At 39.5% G+C, this 10,591-nt stretch overlaps 1 non-coding gene across 1 annotated transcript; it reads left to right on the top strand.

The window, feature by feature from the left end:
• Positions 1-1,022: 1,022 nt before the first annotated feature.
• Positions 1,023-1,129, top strand: LOC133102695 (U6 spliceosomal RNA). The gene has a single exon (XR_009703046.1). It is a non-coding gene; the product is annotated as a U6 spliceosomal RNA (small nuclear RNA).
• Positions 1,130-10,591: the final 9,462 nt, after the last annotated feature.

The raw sequence follows: 10,591 nt of genomic DNA, 5'->3' as shown, positions 1-10,591 counted from the left end.
ATTATCACCTAATTAATGTACAAGCTAATTTACTATACATGTTCCCAGGAAGTGAGGTCATCATTTATCACTCTATAAAATGTCCTCATAGATGAACCTATAGCCTCTTAAAACTAGTCCAAGTTGAAACTATTCCAGAAATATATATTTCCCAACCAAATCCCATCATTCCTTACAGGGAAGGATCACCCTCAGTGGATTCCACTGAATCACCTCTCCCACTAGGGGACAGAGTCAGACAAAAGCCTCCAAGAAGAGGGATTTGGAGGGGTTGGGGGAGTGAAAAGAAAGACTAATACTGAGTGTCTACTCTGTGTCAGGTGTTAGGTTCTATGCTTTACATCTGCTGTCTCATTTGAAGCCCTAGAGGGATGTCATTCCATTCCTCTCCTACTTAACACAAATTTTCCAAATTATTACGTCAGAACAAGGCATAGAAGAAAAGTAGACATCACCTCTGCCTTTATGGTATGCAGAGCCAAGTGGGAGGACCAAGAAGGAAGCAGATGAGTGTACTTATTGGGCAGGTAGAAACCCAAGAAGTGGGAGGAGCCCCAGGAGTGGCTCTTCCCTCCAGCTGCTGAGGAGGGTGGCAAGCATCAGGGAGAATTGCCTTCTTGAGGAGGGGATACTAAGTTGAATCTTGAAGGACGCTGAGGAGTTAGCCAGGCAGAGGGACAGTAGGTACAAAGGCCTGGAGTCTGAAGAGAGTGTTAGTGCAAGTTGGCTGGCAATTAGGGAGGGGGTGAAGGGTTAACACCCCATTTTCAAATGACCTAGTTGGCACTCAGAGAGGTTAACTAAGAATCCTGCCGAGGTAAAAGTGAGGCCTCGGTGATGGCATTGCTGCCTGCTTTCACCTCTGCCTTATGTATTGGGGGAATGTGACAGCCCCGATCAGGGTGATGCCAGGAGAAGTTAACACCAACAAAAGTAATTATGAGGCCAGCTCTGCAAATGCCTCCCTCTTTGAAGCTAACAATGGCTGGAGTTGTGTGTTTGAAGCAAAAGTGTGAACACCAGTGCTCGCTTCGGCAGCACATATACTAAAATTGGAACGATACAGAGAAGATTAGCATGGCCCCTGCGCAAGGATGACACGCAAATTCGTGAAGCGTTCCATATTTAAAAAAAAAAAAAGTGTGAACACCAGAAGTGTTTTGGTAGCCAGTTATGATGAGCATAACACAGCTGGCCTTGGGAGTGGGCAGAGTAGGCAGCTTTCCCACTCAAAGGCTGCCCAACCTTCTTCCTGACCTTAACATCCAACCCAGCTGCCCCATCCTGGCACCATTACTCAGTGGAATTGCATCTTCTAGCCAGCTAGGACCTAAAGTGAACAGGAAAGACAAAAATTGTGTGTAGTCAAAATTACTCTCGAAAAATACCTTAAATTATCCGTAAAATGATCCATATAAACATGGTTTTGTATATACAACCCAGCACAGTGAATCTTATAAACCCTGCAGTGTGAGACCCACTGAGCTAAACTAGGAAAAGCACAAAATTAGAGCCTATAAGCAGAGGTCTGGGTGTTCAATCCATTCCTCCTTTAAAGTCATCTGAGCCCGACCCTCTCCTCCTGATTTCCATGATGCTTATTCCTCTCACGCTGTCTTTAAAGCTGCTTTGTTTTCCTCCAGTTTTATTGAGGTATAATTTACACATAATAAAATTCACCCATTTTAAGTGTATAGTTGATGAATGTTGAAATTGTACACAGTCTTATAATCACCACCACAATCAGATATAAAACATTTCTGTCATCCTGGAAACTTTCCTTGTGTCCTTTGAAGTCAACCCCCTCCTCCAAACCCTGGCCAAAGGCAACCTCTGGTCCTTTTGTTGCTATAGCTTTGCCCTTTCTAGCATTTCATATAAGTGGAATCATAGAATATGTAGTCGTTTTATATGGCTTCTTTCAATTAGGGTAAAGTTTTTGAGGTTCCTCCATGCTGTTTGTGTGTATCAGCAGTTTGTTCCTTTTTTTGTACGTAGTGTTGATTACTGCCCAGCTTCACAGAAGGACAAATTACAACGAATTTTCAAAGACTCCTCTGCAGTCAATGAAAACACAAGGTATAACAGACCTCACTGGCCTTAATGAGGAGGCCTGAGATGAATTTAATTACTGCGCCATGCAATGCCTATCCCAAATGCTCTGTGAGATTCACAGCTTGTAAGAGCCAATGTGAATATAGATGAGTGTGGACATGGCATCAATAAGACATGTCGAAGCTATTCATCACTCTGAAGTTTCATTAAAGCTGTAAAGAAACCGCACACTCCCTCATGACTGGTCGGGTATCTTGCTGTGCTCCCGAGAAGGCAGCTTCTACTGACCTGAAAGAGCAGGTAAGAGAGATGCAGTGCGTCTTTTCTTCTGCTTCCAGCTCCCTGGCTGCCTGGATCACTGCCTGGGTCCTCTGTGGACCGAAGGTGACACTGTTCTCCAGGGGGCTGGAGCACAGGTGGATAATGCCAAAGCCAGTAGGGACTCCCCTAGAATGAGGCAGGTGGAGGCGAGCTACGGAGGAAAGGGAGCTTGAGGAGTGGGCCTAGGAGGAAGGGTAGGGGTTATTTATGTAGAAGGTACGGATAGTAAAGTCATGATTCATGATTCTGAGAGAGAGACAGCCAGAGACAAACTACTGCAAGCACACCACCCAGGACAACCCAGGACCTATGTTGTGAAGGGTGCCCTCCCCATGTGCAGTGCATTTGTCAATAGGAAACTTTGTGCAAAGGTCCCAAAGCAATTCCTTAGAAGTGCTATCTCATCTTGCATTTAGAAAGATCTAGACATGGAAATGTGGCAGTGACTGTAGTGGGTATAATGAACCCCATCGGGAGGCCTGGGTCTTAGCTCCCTGCACTAGTGGTTCTCTTCAAATAAGAAGCCTTGAGCAATTTTCTCCCCCCTTAAGTGTTTATTATTATCTTATTATAAAAGTAATAATAGCTTGCACAGTACAGAAAAGAACAGTGAAAGATGAATGCCCATCAGTAGTACAGTGCAGTAATTAAGAGCCCAAGATCTGGTAAAAATCCCAGCTCTGTCACTTTCTACCTTTAAGGTGACAAGCAAGTCACTTAATCACTTTGTGCCTCAATCTATGGAAATGATAATAATAGTATTTGCCTCTATAATGTTGTTGTGGAGGAGAAAGAGTGTAAGTATATGCCATGCTTAGCCTGATGCTGAGCAACAGGAAGCTTTCAATAGACTATAGTTGTTGTGATTATCGTTGTTGTTTCTATTATTATTATTGTTGCTGTTGTTGTTATAATGACTCTAGCCTTATCTTCCATTTCCTATATTTAGTCTGTTAACAAATCTTCCAGTGTAAAATCTAATCTCCTCCTTGGCCCAGACCTTTATCATCTTGACTGAAAATATATACACCTGTTGGTCCCCAGCCTCATTATTTTGCATAAATAGAGCTTTGACCAAGTGTATCCAAAGGTAAGTAAGTGTGTGGTAAATATACCTGTCATTTACATTACAGCATATTTGTTTCCTAGAATCCTGATACTGAAAACACATAGCATTGCTAAAAACGTTAAATGTAATAAAACTCAATATAGCTGCACTGATCTGTGCTTTCTAAATTTACTGACAGAAGTGCAGAAAGTAGGCTGGCATGGCTTTTGTATAATTTCCGTATCACACTAACCTAAATTCAAACAGTGTGTTTAGATAAAAATATTGTTCCCTCCAAAGAGGTTCCCAACTTTGCAGAGAAAAACACTTCTGTGTGGTACATTACTTATACAATGAATGCCTTGCTTTCTGGAGGAGAAATGATGCAAGCACATCACCACCATATTCTCCAGAAGTAAAGATTCTCTGGCACCAAGTCACAGCCAAGGAGGGGTCCCCAAGCCATGGAACAAATGGCACCAGCAGTTTAGCACCACCAGCCGCCTTGGTGGGGTCAGAAGATAGAGGGGTCCTTGTGTGATGGGTGTTGACTCCCTGTTGCGGCCAGGCTGGCTGCGATGGAGTGGTAGAAGGCAGGAGAGAAACCAGAACCACAAATAACAGATGGCTGGCCAAAGCGCCAGGGACTTCGAAGAAAATATTTGCCTAGGAGGCTCTTCCTTAGAAAGATACTGAGGGTTGTTAAATGTATCCTGTTGTCAGGGAAATTAGAATTGTTTTCTTCTCTTAGTTGGAAAGAACAACCAAGAAGAAAAGCAGTACTCTTAAGAAGTACAGTTTATCAATTATAAGATTAGAAAACACGCTTCTTTCCAAAATTTACATTGAATTTCCTTCCTCATCCCATATGCAACCTTGTGGACTTAAGGTGGTGAGTCCTCAGGGTCACCTGTATACCTCTCTGTCTGCTCCCCCTGCTAAGTAGGAAGATATTTGAAGTCACATCTGTGTCTGCTTCATTTCTGGAGTGCACAGGCCAGTGTCACACACTTTGTAGGTAACCCAGTAGATATTGATTGGATTAATGTTTAATAAAATGAAGCCATCAGCTCTGGTGTTATCATCATCCTTATTTCAATTCACTGACTTTTGCACCAAGGCCAAATACATTATCATCTTTACACTTTGTTAAAGCCATCTATGTAAAGTTGGCAGAAATTGAACTCTTACAATAAACTAGAGTTAGCAATAATAGTCTCTATGTGTATTTTGTGTTTTCAACCCCAGATCTCAAAGCATTTTAGGAAGAAACATTACTATTACATGCTTTTTTTGTTTTGGTTTGGTTTTTTTAGAAAAAAAAATAAAATGATCATGAAAAATGAATGCAATCTATATAATAGTCAATAAGAAGTTAGTGAATAAATTCTGGAAATTGATGAAAAGACATACTATGCAGTCATTAAAATTATAATGTAGCTCTATATTTATTAACAATGCTATCCTTGGAAAAATTTTTATTAAAAAAAAAGCAGTTTAAAGTATGTATGATGGAATACCTTTTGTGGGTAAAACTATGTATGACTATATGTGTAAAAATATGTATGAGTGTGTGTTTGTAAATAGGAAAATAATTTCCTCTAGGGTTGGGGGGGTTACATTTTATATATTACTATATTTTCTGTTTTTATAATGATGGAAAAGTATTACTTTACATTCACAAAATGCTAGTTTAAAAGGATATGTAGAAAAAAATATTTTTGAAGAAAATATTTTTAATTACTCAAAATCTTAAAGAAAATATTTTTAATTACTCAAAATCTCATCACCAATAATTATTCAAAAACTTTTTTATACCATTTGTATTGATTAGCTAATGTTTTGTTACAGAGTACTTCAAAACTCAGTGCCTTAAAATGCTAATCTGTTATTACAGCACGTGAGTCTGTTGGACACCTGAGGACTGCCTGATCTAGGCTGAGTTTGGCTGATGTTATGAGCCAAATCGTGTCCTCCAAAAATTCATATTTTGAAGTGCTAACCCCTAGTGCCTCAGAATGTGACTGTATTTGGAGACAGGGCCTTTAAAGTAGTAATCAAGTTAAAATTAGGTCATTATGGTGGGCCCTAATCCAATCTGATTGGTGTCCTAACAGGAAGAGGAGATATGGACATAGACACACATAGAGAGAGAACACCACGTGAATGTGAAGACGGCCATCTACAAGCCCAGGAGAGAGGCCTCGGAAGAAACCAACCCTGCCAGCACCTGATTTCAGACTTCCAGCCTCCAGAACTGTGGGAAAATAAATTTCTGTTTAAGCCACCCGGTCTGTGGTACTTAGTTATGACAGCCCTGGAAACTAATACAGCAGGTATGAGTTGGGCTCCAGGTACAAGTGAGCTGGGAGCTCTGCCCTGGGCTGGGTTTGACAAGGGTACTTTAGCTGGGGCGACTCACCTCCACATGCCTAAATTCCTACTTCTGGCACCTGTGGCTAGCCCTGGGCATATCTTTCTCGTGGATGGCAGGAACACAAGAGAGAAAGTGGAAATATGCAAAATCTTTTGAGGCCTAATCTTGGAGCTAGCAAACTATTGATGCTGCTTCATCCATTGACCAAAGAAATCCAAATGACTAAGCCCAGGGTAGAGAATGAATGCAATCTAAATAACTGTCAATAAGAAGTATGCCTACTGTGGGAGAGAACTGCAAAGAGGCACAGCAAAGTGTATGGATATGGAGGAGGGAAAGTGGGGCAGGGCCAGTTGGGGCCAATGATGTAATCTATGTTAGTATCTTAGATGTTCATATACGTTTATATTGCAGCAGTCTTAGACCGTGTACTATATCTATATATTTCTAATTTTACTTACATTTAATCTTATTCCACATTTTTAATAGGATTGATAATTTTAAACTTTATTAGATGCAAATACACCATATTAAACCCACTCTTTTTATTAATTGAGACTACAGAGGTACATACTCAATTGCACAGTACATTAGTGAGGAAGTAGTATAAAAAAATCAGGTTGAAAATTTGTTTCTAAAAAATCAGTCAATAAAATTAACACATAAATTAACCAATATAAAAGTTTAATCCAAATGGAAAGTTTATAACAGCACAGTATAATGTTTCATACATAGGGAGTACTCTATATACTTGTTGAATAGATTCTATGTAAATTTATTTTGAATGTGAAAACTGTTGCTAAAACAACACATTCAAAATGTTAGAACTCTCACTTGTTGAAACAAAGAAAAAAAAAATACATACAAAATACTGACAATAGTATTGACTCTAAAATGTTACAATTTGGTATCCACCATCATCTTTCTAGTTAGAAACACATGGAAGTATTTTACGGACATGTTAAAACATTTTTATTCACTTGGATGGAAGATTGGCTAAAATTTAGCCATCCTGATAGCTATTTTTTTAAAAACTATGATACTATGTTTGCACTCCAAAAACACTTTTATGTTTATGCAAAAGGAATGCGAGAAATCTTCGAGAATTTTGTTTTCTGAAGAGTGATAAACCTCATTTTCCTAAAAGGATCAAAGGATGAGAAAACTTTATTGAAGTTTCTTTTCTAAGAGAAAGTAAATCTTGGCTCCAAGTTCATTTTCCAAATCAGGAAGCAGAAATTTTTTCTTAGGATAGCATTGAACTTGAGAAATAGAAAAAAAAATATTTTCCAGTGGTTAATTATTTTTATAATTTCGTTCTAAAAACATTACCACTACACATATTTCTAAAAAGATTTTAGTGTCTTATGTAATCAGGAATGCAGTCACTTAAAAAACATGTGGAAATTGCAGAGCTAAATAGTGGACATATATTTATTACATTTGGTACATGCCCATACTCTAGGGATAGCTAAATGTGTGTATAGTACTCCTTTGTCTCCTCTTAGAAAGCCCTCCAGAGCTCTGTTATGAATTATATTGTTTAAATATGTCCACATTCAGTTTCGGGGAGTTATTCCCAAGCCGGTTTCAAATTGAACACATGTTGCATCTGTTTTCTGTTTGTGAATACTGAATGCTTAGCACTTTAATTGGGATATTTTTCTTTAGAATGAAATAATTTCAAGTATTCGCTGAATCAAAACATCAGTTTCCTTTTCCAGTTTCCATCGTGGATTGTTGGTAGGTTTCCCAGACCTGGTCTCCTGTGCAGTAGGGAGGGACCCACCTCCCCTTGGCATGTAAGGGGGAACAGAGGAGAGGCAGGCAATATCCAGACCACTGGATCATCCCTTCTGCACGTCCCATGCCTCTCCAGATCCCACCTGACCTGAGGGCACATATTCAAGTACTCTGGAAGGTTTTAACCATCTCACCTTCTTCTAGTAATTTATAATCTTTTTTTCTTTGAAAACTTTAATGGGTGCAGAAGAATTTTCCCCACAGATAAATTTCTGTGAAGCTACTGGAACCTCAGCTCCCTCCCCTGCTTTGATTCACTCAAAAGCCTTTGGGGACCTCGATTTTGGGGGTATATGTGTTTAGGATAAATTAACCTGGTTGCAGGGTAGAGCATGGGACAGTGTGGATTGAAGCAGAAAGAGACTGGAGGGAAGGAAGGCAAACTAGGAGGTAGGAGGCTGTTGGTGTTGTCCATGGGGAAAACGAGGAAGGTCACTGCAGCAGAACTGAAAGAAAACAGCATGTCCTCCTGGGAAAAGCACAGACTTCAAAGTTAAAAAGGACTGGGTTTGAACCAAAGCTCAATCACGTATGAGCTCCGTGACCCCAAGCAAGGTACCCGACCCCTCTAAACCTCAGTTTCTCTACTTGGAAAATGGATGTGAAATTAACATATATAATTCTTGTGAAGACTAAATTATAGTTTTTTTAAATGCCTAGTATATAATGTTAATATGTGATTTTAAATAGACACATTTGAAAGATATTACGAAGGAAGAAACAAATAAAGGCCAATGGATTGAATACAGGAAATGAAAGAGAAAGATATTCAAAGATCAGAAAGTATCCAGTCCACCAACACACAATTTCTCTAATTTACTGACCACAGGACATGTTTTTTTTCCCCACAAAAAATTAAGTAATTAATCAATTAAGGAATAATGAGGTTAAATAACTTGCCTTAAATCAGGCACTAATAGTGGCAGAGACAAGACTCCAGTTTTTGTCTTTTGCTCTCCCTCTTCCCTTCCTTTACCTTCTCTTTCTGAAAAAAATTTGATCTGAAAAACTGTATATTAGACAAGGCAGAGCCAAGGCAGGTGCCTACACCTTGAGGCGCCTCAAAGTGGAGTGTCAGAGTCTGAGCAGGCTGAGGGGCATCCACATGGAGATGAGCGACTCTTCTGCTCCTCAAGGGACTGACTGAAGTCACCCCGGGGCACTCACTGGGCCTGGACTGGGCTAGTCTTTCCATTTCTTAAATGCACTAGTTCTTTTCTGCCTCAGGACACTAGGCAAGGTGCCCTCTCTGTCTGGAGTCTGTAATACCCAACTCCTCACTAGGCTTAATTCCTACTTATTCTTTAGATCCCAGCTGAAAAGTCACTTCCTCAGATAGACCTTCGTGACGCCCCCTCTCCCGTTGTCCCCTCTCTCCCACATCCCAATCTAACTTAATTTCCTCACTTCTTCATGCCACTCCTTCTTCTCTTTTATATAGCTAACTGACCAAAATCATAACTACATAATTGTCTGCTTGTTTGCTATGCCTGCCTCTTTCAGGAGGCTAGAAGGTAGATTAGATTAGATTTAGGGCCAGTGCTATGAACACTACAATAAATACATCATTCAGGAGAGAGCCTAACATAAACATACACATTTTTTTTTGAGGCGAAATTCACATAACATAAAATTGAGCATTTTAAAGTGAACAATTCAGTGGCGTTTAGTGCATTCACAGTGTTGTACAACCAACACTTGTATCTAGTTCCAAAACATTTTCAGCACCTCCAAAATGAAATCTCATACCCATTTAGTACTTACTCCCCAAATCCCCCTCTGCCCTAGCCCCTGGCAACCACCAATTTGCATTCTCTTGCTAACAATTTACCTATTCTTGATATTTTATATAAATGGAATCATACAATATGGAACCCCTTGTGTCAGGCTTCTTTCACTTTGTGTAATGGTTTCAGGGTTCATCCATGTTGTAGCATGTATCAGTATTTCATTCCTATAACATTTCACTACTATATATTAGTCTGTAGTTTTTTCTTGTGTCTTCATCTGGCTTTGGTATCAGGGAAAGACTGGCTTCATAGGATGAGATAGTAAGTGTTCCTTCCTCTTCTATTTTTTGGAAGAGTTTGAGAAGTATTGGCATAAATTCTTCTTTAAATGTTTGGTGGAATTTGCCAGTGAGGCCATCTGGTCCTGGACTTTTTTTCTTTGTTGGGAGGTTGGTTTTTTGTTTTTTTTGGTTTTTGGTTTTTTACTGATTCAATCCCCGTTAAATGTTACGTCTTTTGAGATTTTCTATTTCTTCTTAAGTCAGTTTTGATAATTTGTGTATTTCTAGGAATTTCTCCATTTCATCTACATTACTAAATTTTTGGCACATAATTCTTCACATTATTCTTTTATAATCCTTGTTATTTCTGTAAGTTTGTTAGCAATGTCTTCACTTCCATTGCTGATTTTAGTTATTTATGTATTCTCTTTCTCTTAGTCAGCCTAGCTAAAAGTCTGTCAATTTTGTTGATCTTTTCAAATTTGATGAAATATATGAATCTACAAATCTAAGAAGCTCAATGAACTCCAAGAATTATAAACACAAAAAATATACATTGAGACACAGTAGGGTCTCACAGTTTAGCATGAAGGCTTTCATTTTCTCAGGGTGTCACCTCAGGTCTTGTGTCTCTGAGCCCAGAGCCAATCTGGTTCATCTTCTGCAGAGGGCAAAGCTCTTCCACTGGGGAGGAGGAGTGGGGTGACTGCCAGGCTTCTCAGGGTAGGGAAAGGTATTTAGAGATCTAGTTGATCCTCTTAAAGACATCACCAATCGTCCCACTTTCATTTCCAATTAGCACTGCAGATTTCAGTGATGCCTCCCATTCTATGCCTTTCTGGAGTTCTGACAAGGAACTGACTGCTTCCTGACTTTTACCCTTGCAGGAGTTGGTTCCAATCACCACTTTCTGTAACTTTCCAAAATGATCATTTTTCTTTTCTGCTTTAATATCCACTTCCATTCTCCTTCTGGA

This window comes from Eubalaena glacialis, chromosome 12 (assembly GCF_028564815.1).
Source record: "Eubalaena glacialis isolate mEubGla1 chromosome 12, mEubGla1.1.hap2.+ XY, whole genome shotgun sequence".
Lineage (NCBI taxonomy): Eukaryota > Metazoa > Chordata > Mammalia > Artiodactyla > Balaenidae > Eubalaena > Eubalaena glacialis.
Note: the sequence above shows the minus strand (reverse complement) of the source record. Positions and strands in the feature narration are given on the sequence as shown.